This window comes from Eriocheir sinensis, chromosome 51 (assembly GCF_024679095.1).
Source record: "Eriocheir sinensis breed Jianghai 21 chromosome 51, ASM2467909v1, whole genome shotgun sequence".
In the NCBI taxonomy this organism is placed as follows: domain Eukaryota; kingdom Metazoa; phylum Arthropoda; class Malacostraca; order Decapoda; family Varunidae; genus Eriocheir; species Eriocheir sinensis.
Window position 1 is genome coordinate 4,367,129 of NC_066559.1, and position 17,627 is coordinate 4,384,755.

The window sequence follows — 17,627 nt, forward strand, 5'->3', positions numbered from 1 at the left end:
AGGGAGCGACTAAGGAGAGGATGAGAGGCAAGGAAAACACAGGAAAATGAGGCAGAAAAGGTAACGTGGCGGAGTGAAGGAAAGCTAAAAAATATGAAATCGGTGAGACAAGGAATAGATTTTGAGAATTAGATGAAAATTCAAAATAAAGACAAAAAAGGAGAAATAAAAAAGTTGAAATAATTTGAGGAAGGTATCTGGAAAATTAATTAACAAAAGGGAAATGCAAATTAAGTGAAAAAAAAATTAAATAGTATAGAAAAAAAAGTAGTTAAATGTAGGTGCATTCGGAAAAAGGTATAGAAATCGAGTAAATAAAAGAGAAATGTGAGGGAAAGAATGAAGGAAAATAACGGTAAAAACAATAAAGGTAGAGAACAATAGAGGTAGGGAGAGAAAATGAAGGACAAATTTGTCTAAAAAAAGAAGGGTGAGGTTATGTCTAAGAAAATTCTCTTTATTTGTATTTGTGTGTGATGCGGTGAAGGGAAAATAAGATGAGGATGAGAAGGAGGCAAGGATGGCAAAGGAGAAGAAAAAAAACAATATATAGAGAACAGCATTATTTTTTCCGGGGTTCTAATACATTCACGTTTAATGCAGATGAAGTCAAGTCCATTTTTTTCCTCCCCCCCCACCCCCCACTCCCACCCCTTTCTCCCTCCCACACAAATGGAGAGCAACACATTTGATCGGCTGCAGTGTTTACCCATTTTTAAAGCCGCTGGTAAATGAGGCCGAACCGCATTTTTGCCGCAGTCCTTTCGAAAGCCTGAAAATAACAAGACGCGGCCAAAAAAATAGGAAAAAAAAAAATCGGAATAGCGAAATAAAGTGTGCAGTTGAGTCTGACAAGTAGGTGGGTAGAGGCGGGTGAAGGGGGAAGGAAGGGGTGAGTTTGGGGAGGGGAGGGATGGTGGTAGGTTGGGTAAAGGGGGTGGTTAAGAGAGGGTATGGATATCGGAAGGGTGGTTTAAAGGGTTGCCGATGAGGGATGATGCAAGACGATTAGGGGTTGGAGGTGAAAAGAGGTTGGGTTGGGGTGGTTTGTGGGGTGAAGTGGAAGGGGAATAAAGGGAGAGTATTAGTGGAAATGAGAGTTAAAGAGAGAGCGGAAAAAGAGAGGTATGAAGGTGAGGGTATGATATATGGGAGAAAATAGAAAGTAGTAAGGGGAATAAAGAGAGAGTAGAAGAAGGGTGAAGGGAAATGTATGATATATGTGAGTAAGTGAAATAAGGTTTAATAAAGGGCACAAAAAAGAAAGAAGGAGAGGGATAAAAATGGAGGCGTATGATGTATGGAAGAAAATGGTAAGTGGTAAAGTAAAAGAGGAAATAAGAAAGAAGAAAGAGAACGATAAAAAGGGGAATATGTAACCACGAATTAAGGGAGAAAATGGTGATAGGCAAATTTAAGGAAAGAGAGGAGACTATGGCGGTGTAGAAGGTAAGGGAGAAAGAAGATGAGGGAGGAAAAAAAAACAAGATAGATAGTTAGAGGTCACGAACTTTTGTCTCTTAGGAGGAAGGACAGGAGACAGGACATCATTAACCAGACAGACAGGCAGACAGACAGAGAGACAGTAGGTCGAGGAAGGACACGGCTGGGAGACGAGAGAGTGTCGGGTTATGTATGTAGTGTATGGTAACGGTGTAAGGGCTATGGGAACCTGTATGTATGTGTGTGTGGGGGGGTGGGGGGGTGTATATGTGTGTGTGTGTGTGTGCGTGTGGGTGGGTGAATGTGTGTAGGGGAGAGGAGGGGGGTTAAGGGGGTAGGAGAGAAGAAGTGGTTGTGGCGAGGAAGGAAGGAAGGAAGGAAGGAAGAGAGGAAGGAAGGAAAAGCAAGCAAGAAAGAGAGAATGGAAGGAAGAAAGGAAGGACATGAGAAAGGAAGGAAGGAAGGAAGGAAGGAAAAGCAAGCAAGAAAGAAATAATGGAAGGAAGGAAGGAAGGACAGGAGAAAAGAAGTAAGGAAGGAGAAAAGGATGAAAAAAAGAAGGAATGAAGAGAAGGAAAGAGGAAGGAAGGAAGGAAAGACGTAAGGAAGAAAAGAAAGTAAAACAGAAGGAAGAAAGGAAGAAAAGAAGGAGAGAAGGACGGGAGAAAGGAAGGAAGGAAGGAAAGGAAGAAGGCATACAAATGTTCAACAATGTATACTTCTCCGAGGCTCTGACCTTTAAAATGGGTGCTGGGCCGCGTGTGTGTGTGTGTGTGCGTGTGTGTGCGTGTGTGTGTGTGTGTGTGCGTGTATGTATGCGTGCTTGAATGTATGTATTATTTATTCATTCATTCACTCATTTATTTATCTCGGTTAATTCTGGATCCGCGGTGTTGGCACGTGTATAAAACCTAAGAAGAAAATAAGGTGTGTATTTTGCTCACGGGAACCGACCGCACGTTTCCAAAAGCAGCGTTGCGTTCTAACAATAGACACCATAAACATCAAGCGAGCTATTTATAAGTGACTTCCTCCGTCGTTTCCTCCCCTCATTTGCCCCCATTCCCCACCACCACACTTCCCCCCCGGACAATCTTCCCCCCGTCCAATCTTCCCCCCGTCTGGCTAATATCTTACTCCTCCCCTCCTCCCCTTCCCCATCAAACCTAATTCCCTCCCCCTCCCCCCCCCCACCCAAACGCACTGGCATTCCCCCCTCTGCCTAATATCTATACCTCCCTCCCCTCATCCCCTCCCCTTCACTCCGTCCTCCCTCCCTCTTGCAATTATCTCCCCGGTTGCGTTATCTCCTACACCTCCCCTCCTTCCCCTCCCCCCCCGTCATATCTCCTCCTCCCCCTCCTCCTCCCTCCCAAAATCACCTCCACGGCTGCTTCTTCCACACCTTCACTCCCCACCTTCCCCATACACCTTCCTCCCCCCACCACTCCCCTCCCCCTCAGACTATCTTCTTGCCCCTCTTCCCTCCCCCTTATACCTCAGTCTCCCCTTTCCTCCCTGTGACCTTCCGTGATCCTAGGCCAGTTCATAACATCACCACCATCATCCTCCCTAATGTTTCTCGTTCGTCACCCGCTGCAGAAAAAAAAAAAACCTGAAGCGAATTAAAAAGTGTAATTGTTTAAAATGAGCAACGCGCATCACCCCGAATTAAAGTTTCATCGTGACACATCCGCTGGGTTTCCGGTTTTAGCGCGAGGCAATTGGAGTCCAGCGCTGGGCAGGTGGGGAGGGAGAGGAGTGGGTCGGTCACGGGGTGCATTATGCTCTACTTTACCTCCAGCTTGTCACGGGGCTGAGATAGTGCGGGAGGGAAGAAGGAGGAGGAGGAAGGTCATCGTCTAATCAAGCGGGAAGGGAGGAAACGGGGAGGGAGAAATAGGGAGGGAGGGGAAGGAAGAGAAATGTGAAGGTAGGGGAATGACACGAAGGCGAGGAGGAACAGCAAGAAAAGAAAATAGGAATGGAAGCAAGAAAGGAATGTGAAAGAAGGAACGCTGAGAGTGAAATAGTGGAGGGAAGGAATATATTAATGAATGGAAAATGACAAGATGGAGAGGAGGGCCAGCAGACAGTTAAGAAAGAAACATCAAGAAAAGGAAATAAGGATGAAGGAGAGGGAGAAATATGAATGAAGGAACGTCGAGAGAGAAATAGGAAGGGAGGGAAGAAAGGGAGATTTGTGAACGGGTGGAGAAAAAAAAAGACGAGGTAGGAGAGAAGAGGCAAGGGAAGGAAATAAGGAGGGAGGGAAAAAGAGGGAGAAAAATGATTTTTTTTTTTTTTTTTTTTTTTATTTACAGCAAAGGAGACAGCTCAAGGGCACAAAAAAGTAAACATTAATAAAAAAAAAAAAAAAGCCCGCTACTCGCTGCTCCTAAAAAGAATCCAAAGAATGCAAGGAGAGATTGGAGCAGCAGAGTTAGGGAGGACTGAGAGGGAGCATAAACAAGACAGCAAGGGAGAAAACACGGTGACGGCAGGGAGGAAAAGCAGAAACGAAAGAGACAAGGAAGGGAGAGGGGAAGGGAAGACTAGGGAGAAAAAAAACAAGGGAGGAATATAGTTGATGATGATATAATAAGGGAGATAACAGGAAACCGAGGGAGAGAAGGCAGAGGCAGGAAAGGAAGGGGAAGAAAAATGAGTTAGGAGGAGAGAGTAAAAAATAAAAGATAATAACGTGATGAGAAACTTATAACGAGACAGGAGAAGAGATAATAAACTAAAGGAAATGGAGAGATAAGAATGATGAAGTTGAAGGAAAAAAATGTGTAGTAAATGAAATGAAAATGAACGCTAGAGAATTCACATAGCGGCTGTTTGGATAGGCAGAAGTGAAATGATAAATGAAAATAAAAAAGGAAAGTAATGAAATGAGAAAAAAATATAATGGCAAGGAAGATAATAAAACAAATTGTGGAAGAAGGGAAGGAAAGTTAGGAGGCATGCAGAGAGGAGGGAAGAGACTGATAAGACTGGATAAAGATAAAAAAAAACAGCTATAAAAAACAGAAAAAGAAATGCATGGGAAAGGAAGAGGAAGCAAGGAAGAGGAGTAAATAGAAAGACAGTAAAAAAATATACAAAATAACTGGGAGATAGAAGATGACTATATAAAAAAATGAGGTGATGTGTAAATTTCAGAAAAGGAAAGAAAAAAAAACAAGAAGAATGGCGAAGCGTGTAACAGATTAGGAGAGAAAAAAAGAAAATGAAAGGAATAAATAAATGACGAGAGATGAAAAAGCAATATTAAGGTAGAAAAGTTAAGGTGTAAATTAGGGACAAGGAAAGAAAACAAAGAAGAATGGGGAAGCGTGTAACAGATTAAGAGAGAAAAAAAAAATAAAAGGAATAAATAAATGACGAGAGATGAAAAAGCAATATTGAGGTAGAAAAGTTAAGGAAGATGATCAGGAACAGGAAGATTAAAGGGGTGATGGGAGGGGATGGTCCGCTCTCATCCATAACCAATAATAACTGTTTCCCACCCCTAATTATTATTCATTAAACACAAATTCTCTACACGCAAATAAGCCAAACGTTCCAAACACACACACACACACACACACACACACACACACACACACACACACACACACACACACACACACACACACACACACACACACACACACACACACACACACACACACACACACACACACACACACACACACACACACACACACACACACACACTAATGGTTTTCGTGGTTCATGGTGTGTCATTAATATTCCTGTGTTTGTTTATCCGCGGCTCAAAGAGGGCACCCGGCGAGCCTCCGAGTTTGGACCTTTACGGTTTTATTTTTTTGTGTGGAAGGAGTACATGAGCATTTAATGGAAACTAGGCCACAAATAGAACAAAAAAAATAACATGGCACGGGTGGATGGACGAGGAGGAGGAGGAAGATAAAAGAGGAGGAGGAGGAGGAGGAGGAGGTCGAGGGGGTTGCCGCGGTATATAGTGACAGTAAAAATTATAATGATCGTCCTACGGCTACTACTCTTGATGATGATGATGATAATAAAGATAAATGTTAGTAGTGGTGGTGGTGGAGATGGTAAATGTCATGATAGAGGTGATGAAAGTGAGAGTGGTGGTGATGGTTATGGTGGTGGTGGTGGTTAAGGTGAGGATGGTGTTGTTGGTGGTGATGATGACAGTGGAGATGGTGATGGAGACGAAAGTAGAAGCCGAAAGGTGGTGATAATGGTGGTGGTGGTGGTGATGATGGAGGTGATGGTGGTGATGATGGTGGTTATAGATGTGGTTATGGGGGGTGTTGAAAGTGGAGGTGATGATGGCGGAAGTGGTGGTGATTGTAATGGTGATGGTGGTGGTGGTGGTGGTGGTGGTGGTCAGTTCATGTCTACCAGCGAATAATTCAGTGATGTTGATGTGAATTATTCCAAATTAGGCTGTGGAAAAAGAGAGAGAGAGAGATCACTGTACTTCATTATCCGTCGTTCAGGTGATCACAGGTATCACTGGGTTATTAAGATAGTTAGTTACCTGTGATGTGTCTTCTAATTAGTGTCAAATGAAGAGTATATAAACAGGTTAATCAAAGTCCTTCTGTCTTAAACCTACGTGAAGTATTACAAACCTACATACATACATACATACGAGAATTTGGCGACACACGTAAATACGCACACACACAAAAAAAAAAAAAAACTTCCCCTCTGCCTCTTCCTTCCTTCTACCCCTCCCTCCCCCTACCCCTTCATCCCCCCACCCCTTCTTTCCTTCTACCTCATCTTTTCCTCCACTCCTTTTTCCCTCCTCCCCATCTTTCTCTCCACTCCTTTCTCTCTACCCTTTTTTTCTCTCCACTCCTTTTCCTCCAGCTCTTCTTTCCCTCCACCCTTATTTCCTCCCTACCTCTTATTTTCCTCCACCCCATCTTTTCCTCCACCATCTATTAGTCCCTCCACCCCTTACCAACGCACCCCATCACCCCTCCTCCTCCACCTCCACTTATCTCCACCTCCTCACCGCTCCTCCACCTAATCTTCCCGACATTCCCGCATCCTCCTCTCCACTTATCACCCCCACATTCCCTCCACTTTACCTCCCTTCCTCCACCCCAATAACCTTCTCCTTTCCTTCCACATGGACCCAGTAACCTTTCCTTCTCCTATTTCCTTTTCCCCTTCCTCCTCCCTCCCTCTTGCCTCCCTTCCCTCCACAGCCCTCCATTTTTCCTCCTCTCTGTCTTCACCTTCCACATTGCTACATTTTTCCTTCTCTCTCCCTCTCTCTCTCCGCTTCCTTCACCTTGCTTCATTTTTACTTCTCTCTCTCCCTTTCTTCTCTCCCTCCACCTCGCTCCGTTTTTCCTTTCCTCCCCCTTTCTTCATTTCCTTCAGCTTGCTCCATTTTCTTCCTCTCCCTCGCCCTCTCTCTTTGTATCCTCTTCCTCCACCTTCCTCCATTTTTCTCCTCTTTCTCTTTTCGATTCCCCTTCTGTACCCTGCCCTGACCAACGCACGCACGCACTCTATGACCCCTATGTTCCCTCTTTCCTCCTCCTTGATGCTTATCCTTCCTCCTTCCCTTCTTTCTCTCCTTCCCTCTCCCTTCCTCCCAACCCATCCATCTCTACCCCCTCCCCATCAGATATAAGTCAACATACACTGCTTGGCTTCGTTATCCTCCTCCTCCTCCTCCTCCTCCTCCTTCTCCTCCTGCTCCTCCAGTTTCAAGTTTCACGCTGTTCTGATCTTGTCTCTCTCCTTCATCGTGTTACCAATCCCGCTTCATTTCCTACCCTTGCTGTACCCCGCCTCACCTCACCTTCACCTCACTTCTATCTTAGCCCTACCTGCCTCCTGCCACCTTGATAACCACACCCTTTCTGGTATCTTTTTCCTCTTCTCTTTTATTCCGTGTCATGTTATAGCTTAGTTTGTTTATTTCTCTCGTTTTTTTTTCTCATTTTATTTGTCTATATTTTCTTTAGCCCTACCTGCCTACCTGCCTCCTTGCCACACCTTGATAACCGCACCCTTAGGTCTCTTCTTTCTCTCCTCTCTTATTCCGCGTCAACCCCAAGCTGTTTTTTTTCTCTCGTTTTTCTCTCATTTCATTTGTCTATATTTTCCAAAACACCATTAGTTCACTCATCTCTTTATTTTTTTCTACCATTTTTTCTTTTTATTCCTGTCTCCTCTTGTTCCGTTAGGCTTCTTTTTAAAACACTCTAGTTAGTTCGCTTCTTCTTCTCTTCACTTCTTCTCTTCCCTATAAACCCCTAATTATGACACTCCTCACCTCCTCTCCGTTCCTTGTCTCTCCTATTGAAGCACCTCCTTAGTTTTCCTTTCTTTTTTTTCTTCCTCTCTCTTCCCTCCATACTCTGCACTTACCTCCACTCGACTCACTCTCCTCTCTATCTCTCTTCCTACCTGGCCCTTCCTTACCTGCCCTGTGCACCTTGTCTCACCTTGCCAACCACACCTTTAGGTCCTTTTCCTCTTCCTTTCATACCTCGATCTTGTCTGCTTTTCCCTTTTCTCCTCATTCGTACCTGGCTAACATATTTATTGCCTTACTTATTCTTCCGTGTCTTTCCTCATTCAATACGGAACATTTTTAAATCACAATAGAAGTAAATAGATAAGCTCGCAATATCTTCGACCTTAAAATTAAGAGAAAGAGACAAGTAGAATATGAGAGTCCGTGGTGCTGGTCTTGTTGTTTACCTGTTATTTTTGGTGTTATTCTTATTGTTATGATTATTATGAGAGAGAGAGAGAGAGAGAGAGAGAGAGAGAAGAGAAGAGAAGAGAAGAGAAGAGAAGAGAAGAGAAGAGAAGAGATAAGGGAAAACAGCAGCAGGAAATAAAAGTAATGTGGCTGGGAGGGAAAGGATAAGGGCGGCGCGGGGTGCAATGAAGCAGACAATATTGCAGACATACCACAGTAGAATGAGGAGGAGGAGGAGGAGGAGAAGGAGGAGGGTAGGAGAAGAAGAAGGAGGAGGAGGAGGAGGAGGAGGAGGAGGAGGAAAGGCATCAGACACCATATTATGAAGGGCGAAGTGATATGAGAAGAGGAAATACAAGGTAGTGGTTATCTAGCGGAAAATAATGAGCCCGGAAGAGAATGAGAGAGAGAGAGAGAGAGAGAGAGAGAGAGAGAGAGAGAGAGAGAAGGCAAGAAAGAAAGAAAAGAAATAGAAGCTAAGAAAGAAAGAAAGAAAATTAATATAAACCAAGAAGGAAAAAAAAAGGAATAAAAATAAAGAAAGAAAAATGAAACAAACAAAAAAGAAAGAAAAAAAGAGAAAGCATAGACAGATGAGAGAACAACAACAACAACAACAACAAATACAACAAAATACAACACCAAACCATGATTAGCACAACCCACACATACTCTATTTCTTCCCTCTCCCCTCCACCTCCACCTCTCCGTCCCTCCTTCCATAACAATTAACAAACACTCCATCCATTTTCCACCCTCTCATTTACTCCTTACCCCCACCCTAAACTCTCCCTCTCACATACCGCTACACTCCTACCCTCTTCTATCAATAATAAAGTTCTTTCTCATCCTGTACTCCTTATTTTTTTCGTAACTTAAGAGCCTGAACATCCATACTTCATTCTGCTCCGCCCTTAACCCTTTCGATGACTCTAAGGTCGGTATTATAAGATACTTTCGCTTCTCACATCAACTATTTCAAAGGTCATAAGAGGGGGTCAATAGGGTTGTAATGAGTGTTTCTTTAGGTTCACGGTACAGGGGAAGGGCCAAACTACCACCAGGGTCATACAACTACTTCTGGAAATGCCCAAAACTCCTACGAAAGCCTTGTAAATACGTGTACTTATTCGACGAAATGTTTTGTAATACGGCCTAAGACCATCTTCATTTTTACATCGATTTCTGTTTCTTCTTCATATATCTTTCATCCGTTTTCTACCTCTATTTTTTTTCCATCCCGTATCATTATCGTGTTTTTTCGTTGATTTCCTTTTTTTTCATCTCCGTATATATGTTTGCTCTGTGCCTTCATCTCGGGTCACTTATTAGCGCTCTGCTCTGCTTCTAATCTTACTCCACGTCATTTCCTTCTCCCAACACGCCTCAAATCTCGCCCCCCCCCCCCTTACACACACACACACACACACACACACACACACACACACACACACACACACACCTTTCTTAATTACAGGGCCAAGGAAAAACAACGAGAAAGCTCATGTTTACCTCTGTGTGTGTGTGTGTGTGTGTGTCTGTGTGTGCCAGGGAGTGAGGGCAGGGAGCCAGAGTGCAGTGCTTCGTTGGGGATGAGGAAGAAATGAAGGGAGGACAGGAGGAAGGCAGGGAGGGGGTGTAGTGGGTGACAGGGAGACGGGAGAGAGGAGAAAAAGGGTATAAGAGAGATGAAAGCAAGAATGTGTGTATGAATGTTGATATGTGCCTTTTGGAGGAGGAGGAGAAGGAGCAAGAGGAGGACGAGGACGAGGAGGAGGAGGAAGAGGAGGAAGAGGAGGGGGGGGGGGCGCAGAGATATAATTGTGCTCATAGGAAGAGTAGATATGCTTTAAAACGTCTGAAAAGGCACATCATACATATATTTCTCTCTCTCTCTCTCTCTCTCTCTCTCTCTCTCTCTCTCTCTCTCTCTCTCTCTCTCTCTCTCTCTCTCTCTCTCCTCCCCCCCTTCGTCGGCAAAGTCTTGATCTTTACGTGTTTGTTTGTTCTGCTGATGTTTTCCTTTTTTGTTTATTTCTTTTCGTCTCACGTCAGTATCAAGGTTTGTTTATTTATTTCTTCTTCTGTCTTCCCTTACGCTCTCTTTAAACTGTTTATTTCCCTGTGTCGCCGTCTTTGTTGTGTTCGTTAAGTTGGTATTGTTTGCATAGTGTGTGTGTGTGTGTGTGTGTGTGTGTGTGTGTGTGTGTTATTTATGTTGGTCTATAGTTAGTTTGTATTGCTAGCTGTCATTATCTTAAGCACATTCTCTCTCTTGCTCTTTCTCTTTCATTATACCCCCCCCCCCTCACCCATCCCCCCGCACACCCGTAATGAACGTTGAGGTGCGGTAATCGGGCTGGCGCTGCGTCCAGGTGTTCGGGTGATTAATTAGTAAAGGTGGACGACAGGTGGCCGCCCATGTGAACAGGGGTGCAAAATGTGGGCAATTAATATTTTTCCGCACAGCTGGTAATTATTTGTTTATGAGTTCGTATTTGGAAAGTTGCTCCCGCCGTGTATGATATTCAATTTATTTTTTTCTGTACAGGAAAGGGAAAAAATATATAAATAACAGGGGTGTGGAGTCGGAGTCGTAGTCGTAGTCGTAGTCGTTGGAGTCGCCTACTTTTGGTCGGAGTCGGTAATAATATCGACTCGACTCCTTTACGATACGTGTGATATTTTGTGGCTCGGTGTGGTGTGGCTGGGTGGGGCTTGGCGTGATGTGGCTGGGTACGATTTGCTTACCACTGTACTGCAGAAGAGGTGAAGGGTGAGTGGGGTAGAGTCGGAGCAGAAGTCGGGATTGCAACCTTAAAAATCCTGGAGTCTGATTCGAAGTCGGAGTTGATTTTTTTATTTTTTTGCTTCCGTCTCCACACCCCTGAAAAAAAAAACATATTTCAAGTATAAAATTTTCTCAACACTCTGCCCTATATATAAATTAAAAGGCAGAGGATGAAATACATTGATCAGAGTTAGCGTCAAATATTTTTTTCCATATTTATTCCTTCATCATACTTATATATTATTTTTTTATTCTCTTTGTTCCTTGTATTGGTTCATTAGTCCTTATTGTTTACTTATGAAACGTTATTTTCTGTTAAGTCCGCCGTGTGAGTGCTTTACAGCGTTATTATGAATCTACCCCCTCAAAGAGCTTAATGATTTGCGTTGGTGGGCTCTCATAAGATTTTGGATCGGTGTAATATTCTTGTTTGTTTTCAGGGCGAGGGTCGAAAATTAGTAGCTCACAAAATAGGGGAGTGGATGAGAGGATACACTTGATGACCTTGTAATCATCGTGGGGTTGATTGATGAGTAGTTTGGATGAGTTCACGGAATGGGATGACAGGCTGTAAGGAGTGAGTCTGCCGTAACGAGCCTGTTGAGGTGGAGTGTGTCATATGGATTTTTATTTCTCTCTTTCCTCGTGTTCCTATGTGTCATTGTTATTTATGTGTGTATTAACAAAAAATCTTCATCAACATCTTAATTTATATTTTCTTTGATTCATCGACTAGTTTTTGTACATATATTGTATTTTCTGTGTTATTTCGTTCTTGTCATGTTTCTGCAGTAATTGTTTCCTGCTTTTAAAACTTTTTTATTTATTTATTAGTAACTTCGTTTTTTTTTTTTAACTGAAAACGTATCAAATTAGGACCACCAAAATTGCTACTCATTTCAGACAGCTCTTGTAGTCAGCATTTTACTTATTGTTTGTTATTCTATTGTACTTTTCTAACTAATTTTCACTCTTATTAATTAACGAACTTTTTGCCTCAGTACTAACTTTTACACAAAATTTCCAATTATTAAAATTCATAGTCTTCATATTTGTTATTCAGATAATTGAAAAAAAGATCTCTAATTTCTGTTGTAAACATAAATACTTTTCCATTATCAAAAACGACATCACTTTTGTCATTCATATTTATTTGTCACATCAAAATTGTTTCAGTGTTGTTTCTTATCATTTCGCTGTCTAGTCGTCTCGCCTCACCTTATCAGTAAACTTTGTGATCTACTAAAAACTCTCTCATTCTTGCTTTCTTCTACTTTCTTATTTTTTATTCATTTATGTTGTTCTCTTATCATTTCCCTATCGGTACGCATGCCTTGTCATCTCTATTTACCTATATATTAAACTTTATGATCAGTAGCTAACTTTATTATACTTATTTTCCTATAGTTTTCTTTTACTTCTACTCATTAACATTTACACATATATATACTCCTCTATTATGCATGTCTCGTCGACCTTTCTGTCTTACCTTTATATAAAACAGTACAATCTGTTGCAAACTTTCTTTAACTCAACTTGCTATTACTTTCTTCTGTCTGTTCCTCTTCCTATTCCTACATATCTCTGTTGCCATTCCCTTATCGCCGCACCTGCCTCACTCGTCACTCTTTATCACACTCTGTACAGCACTACCAACCAACCAACCAACCATCGTCCTTTTAAGCACACGAGTATTTTTCCATCATTAAACGCGGTACCACTCCCGGGTCATCATGGCTGTCACTCTTCGTAATTATTTCTCTCCCTCGCACGGTTTGATCATTTACGTAAGTGTTGTTGACGGCGTGACCGGCAGGGGGCGTGTCAGGTAGCCTCGGGGGAAGCGTTGCCCAGGTGAAGGTGATTAAGAAGGGGCGCCCAATTTTCTCAGGTGGACACGGTTTTAATGAGGTCACCTTTGATGGGCGCGCAGGTAACGAGGTCACCTTAACGAAGCCTTAACAAGTCCGTCTTGAATGGGAGTCATCTTTCCTTACCTGGCCTCTCTTCCTCGTCCCTCCTCCCCTTACATCACCTTACCTAACCTCTCCTACCTCTCCTTCCCCTCCTCCTACCTTCACCTTTCTTGCCTGGCTTGTCTTCTCCCTTCCTCTCCTTACCAACCCTCTCCTTTTCTACCCTTTCCTCCTTGTTCCTTTTCCTTCCGTTCCGTTCCGTTCCGTTCCCTTCCTTTCCCTTCCCTTCCTTTCCTTTCCTTTCCTTTCCTTTCCTTTCCTTTCCTCTCCTTCCCTTCCCTTCCCTTCCCTTCCCTTCCCTTTTCATTTCGCTTCTCTTCTCTTCTCTTCTCTTCTCTTCTCTTCTCTTCTCTTTCCTTTTCCTTCATTTTGCTTCCCTTCCCTTCCCTTCCCTTCCCTTCCCTTTTCATTTCTCTTCTCTTCTCTTCTCTTCTCTTCTCTTCTCTTCTCTTCTCTTCTCTTCTCTTCTCTTCTCTTTCCTTTTCCTTCATTTAGCTTCCCTTCCCTTCATCTCTTTTAGTCACACGCTTTCTTACCTTCTTAACTTACCTACCTTGTCTCCCTTTCCATTGTCATCTTTCTCCCTCCTATTCTTTTCTCTCCCCCTTGTTCTCATCCCTCCCTTTCTCTCTTCTGGTTACCTCCCTCTACCTCTAATAACCCTTTCCTCTCCCCTTTTCTCTCTTCCCCTCTCCTCTTCCCTTCACTCATTCATTCTACATCAGTCGTCTCTCCTCTCTTCACCTCTTTTCTAATGTTTTCGTTCCTACTTTTCCCTTATCTTACCTACTCTCTCCACCCCTCCTCCTCCCTTCCATTTACTTCTCTTCCCCTGTCCTCTCCTCCTCTCTCCTCTCCTTCTCTCTCATCCCCTCAACTTTTACTTGGTTCTTCCTCTCTCGTCACCCTGCCTCCTCCTCCTCCTCCTCCTCCTGGTCTATCTTTCTTTTACCTCTTATCTTTCTTCCTCCCTTTCGTGTCCTTCCCTCGCTATTCCTCTTTTTCCTTTCCTCTTATCTCCCTTTATCATGTTTTCTTCTTCGCTGTCTTTCTTTCACCCCTCACCGTTTCTCTTCCTTTGTGCTGGATTTTGACCCTTCTTTTTCCTGTCCATTTTTTCTCCTCACTTTTTCCCTGGTTATGTAATGTATCCTTTCCTTTTTTCGATTATTTTTTGTATATTTGGGTTTTCATTACATTTTCTCTCCTCATTTCCCTTTTTAGCAGATTTTTCCTTCCTTCCTTCCTTCCTTCCTTCCTCCTTACTTTCTAACTTTGCGTGTTGCTCTTCCTTTCTCCTCGTTTATTTTATTTTTTTATTTCTCTCGTACTTCATTTGGTCTTTTTTCGCTGTTCCTTTGGCTGTTTCTTTCATCTTCTTTTCTTTCTTTTATTTATTTTTGCCTTTTGTTTTCCCATTCTCCTTTCCTTCCCTTTTTAGTGTGCTGTATATACTATTTATTCATTGATTTATCTGTTCATGATTTATTTATATTCGTTTCTTCCTGTTAGTATGCTTTTAACAGTACAAGTATAGTCTTTTTTACTGCTATGGATTAACAATATTTTCATTTGTTTTTGCTTATTCATTTACCTTTTCTTTTTCTAATATCTCCTTTTACAGCTCTCGATTACCTTCTCTCCTTCCACATTTCTCCTCTCTCCCTACTTCCATCGTTCTTCCCTTTCTCTACCTCTTTTCTTATATAAGCTTTGTCACTCCCTTCTTCATCAGTATCTCTCCACCCTCATGCGCCATAGATTTTACTTTCTTTTCCACCTCTACTCTTATTTCTCATTCTTGTACGACCTTTCTTTCTTCATCCTTCTCTCTACTCACTTATCTTTTCTTATCCCATCCATTCTCCTTCCACCTCCTTCATACTAATTTTCGCGGCCTTATCTAGCTCCTCTACGCCCTCATCCATTCTCATCTCTCCACCCACCTACATTCTCATCTCCCTGCTCCTCCACCTCCTCCTACCCTTCACTAACCTGGTTTAATGAGGGCTCAGTTAATTGGAGTCTTTTTACTTGTCCCGTCTAGGTAGGAAGGTTCAGAGAGGAGGGAAGGGAGAAGGAGGGGAGGAGAGGAAGGGGAGATGGAAAAGTGAGGGCTATAGGGGAAAGGAGAGGGGAGGAGAGAGGGGGAGAGAGGAGGGGGGCTAACGATCCAGGGGAGTGAAAAATATGGCTGTACTGTTTAACGAAATTGGCAATAAGCTCGGGAGTGTTTTGTGGGCTAGGAGATTGAAAGGGATTGAAAATGTGATTGTGTAAGTTGTTCTTTTGGTGGTGGTGTTATTTTTATGCTGTTATTAATTAGTTTATAAGTAGTTTGTTCTGTCTTATATTTGGTTTAATTCCTTTTTGATTTGTGTTTGTTTTTGTTGATCTTTTGTTTGTCTTGTTTTCTTTTTTACGTATTTTTGTTGGTGGTGGTTTTGTTGCTGTAGTTGTTGTTGTGGTTGTATAGAAGTTTATTTTTTCCTTCTCATTCTTCTTCTTTATCCTCTTCTTCCTCCTCTTCTTCTCCTTCTTCATTTACTTGTTCTTTTTCTTGCTCTCCTTCTTGTTATCGCTCTTCTTTTTATCCCTTTTACTAATCTTCGTCTTCTTAGCAACATCAACATCATTCGCACCAACATTCTACTCAATCCTCTATTATCCCCTTTTCTACACTATTTTTTTTTCCGTGTACAATATTAATTCGTATCACTGTCTCGTGCGGCCGTCAAGAGCGTGTCCAAATCCCTCAAGTGGTGCTCGTCGCCCTGGTGTATAATTAAGGAAGTGTTGCGGATGTGGCCCTCGCTTGCTGTTGTTCTAGCGGTGTTATTGCCTCCCTGCCCGAGTGGTGGTGGCGGTGGTGGTTGTCTGGTTGTTTGTTCTCTCTTATTTTTTATCGTTTCGTTCAGTGGCTGGTTCGTCTTGTTTTCCTTACCGTTACCGACGTGCCGTATCCACCAGAACTTCGGCAACCATAGAGCCCCACCTGATACTGTCTCTTATTAGCTGCAACAACTCGGCAGGCTTAAGATGTCCTCCCGCCACTCTCGTCCCCCCACCATTAATTTCTCTCTCTGGCTTCCTTTTGCTCTTCTGCCTTTCACCATCCCAGTCAACACCACAGCCTCCATCTCATTCCTCCTCATCTCATCTCTCGCTATCTGTTGTTAATTTTTTTATGGCTCTGGTTTCTTATCTATGTTTGTTTTCTTTATCTACGTTTTCGTCCTCCTTATCCATCTTCTTATCTTTACCACTCTCCTCCTGCTAATTGTTTTCCTCCTCCTCCACTACCACACTTAGGGACTGTTCAAGCAACCTCTTTACTCCGTTGTTAAAGATACACTTACGAGGGGATTTGATACATGTCTCCAAGTACCTGGGAAAGTTTGGTAATGTCAGTCACTCCAAGTTTGTAGAGCTCCATACTAACCCAAGAACTAGAATAATGGTCTACCGATCCAAGCGAGGTTATGTTACGTGGACATCGGTGGGAGTTTTTTCTTTCAAACCGATTCGTCCCTCAATGGAACAACCTTCATACAGCAGTAGTTAGTGCGGAAACCATCATTCTTTACAAAATAATAATAATCACACCGACAGTGATTTTGTTAACTGCACTAGAAGTAAAAATGTGCACACGAAATGCTTTCACTTCAGTCCCTGACGAGGAGATTAAACACTAGAGCGTATAACCTCGTAATACGCCAATAAGCTTAATGTTGCCATCCTTTCCATGTTTCCTCCATCTTGATCCTCTTCTTCCTCCTCCTCCTCCTCCTCCTCCTCCTCCTCGACCCACCTGTCCTCGTCATCGTCCTTCATTACGTCCTCCTCCTTCCCCCTCCTCTCTCTCTCCCATGCGCGGTGACTCACGCCTCCTGAGTGTCTCTAATTTCGTCTCTGACTCTTTTCTCTCGTCTGATATTAGTTCACGAGTGGTGGTCGGGGCGGGGGTTAGTTCCTGTGGTGGGGTCTATGTTGGGAGTGAGGTTAGTATTGTTGTTGCTGGTGGTGGGGGCGGGGGTTAGTTTCTGTGGTGGGGTCTGTGTTGGAAGTGAGGTTAGTATTGTTGTTGCTGGTGGTGGGGGTGGGGGTTAGTTTCTGTGGTGGGGTGTGTGGTGGAAGTGAGGTTAGTATTGTTGTTGCTGGTGGTGGGGGCGGGGGTTAGTTTCTGTGGTGGGGTCTGTGGTGGAAGTGAGGTTAGTATTGTTGTTGCTGGTGGTGGGGGCGGGGGTTAGTTTCTGTGGTGGGGTGTGTGGTGGAAGTGAGGTTAGTATTGTTGTTGCTGGTGGGGGGGGGGGTTAGTTTCTGTGGTGGGGTGTGTGGTGGAAGTGAGGTTAGTATTGTTGTTGCTGGTGGTGGGGGCGGGGGTTAGTTTCTGTGGTGGGGTGTGTGGTGGAAGTGAGGTTAGTATTGTTGCTGCTGGTGGTGGTGGGGGCGGGGGTTAGTTCCTGTGGTGGGGTCTGTGGTGGAAGTGAGGTTAGTATTGTTGTTGCTGGTGGTGGTGGGGGCGGGGGTTAGTTTCTGTGGTGGGGTCTGTGGTGGAAGTGAGGTTAGTATTGTTGTTGCTGGTGGTGGGGGCGGGGGTTAGTTCCTGTGGTGGGGTCTATGTTGGGAGCGAGGTTAGTATTGTTGTTCCTGGTGGTGGTGGCGATGGTGGTGG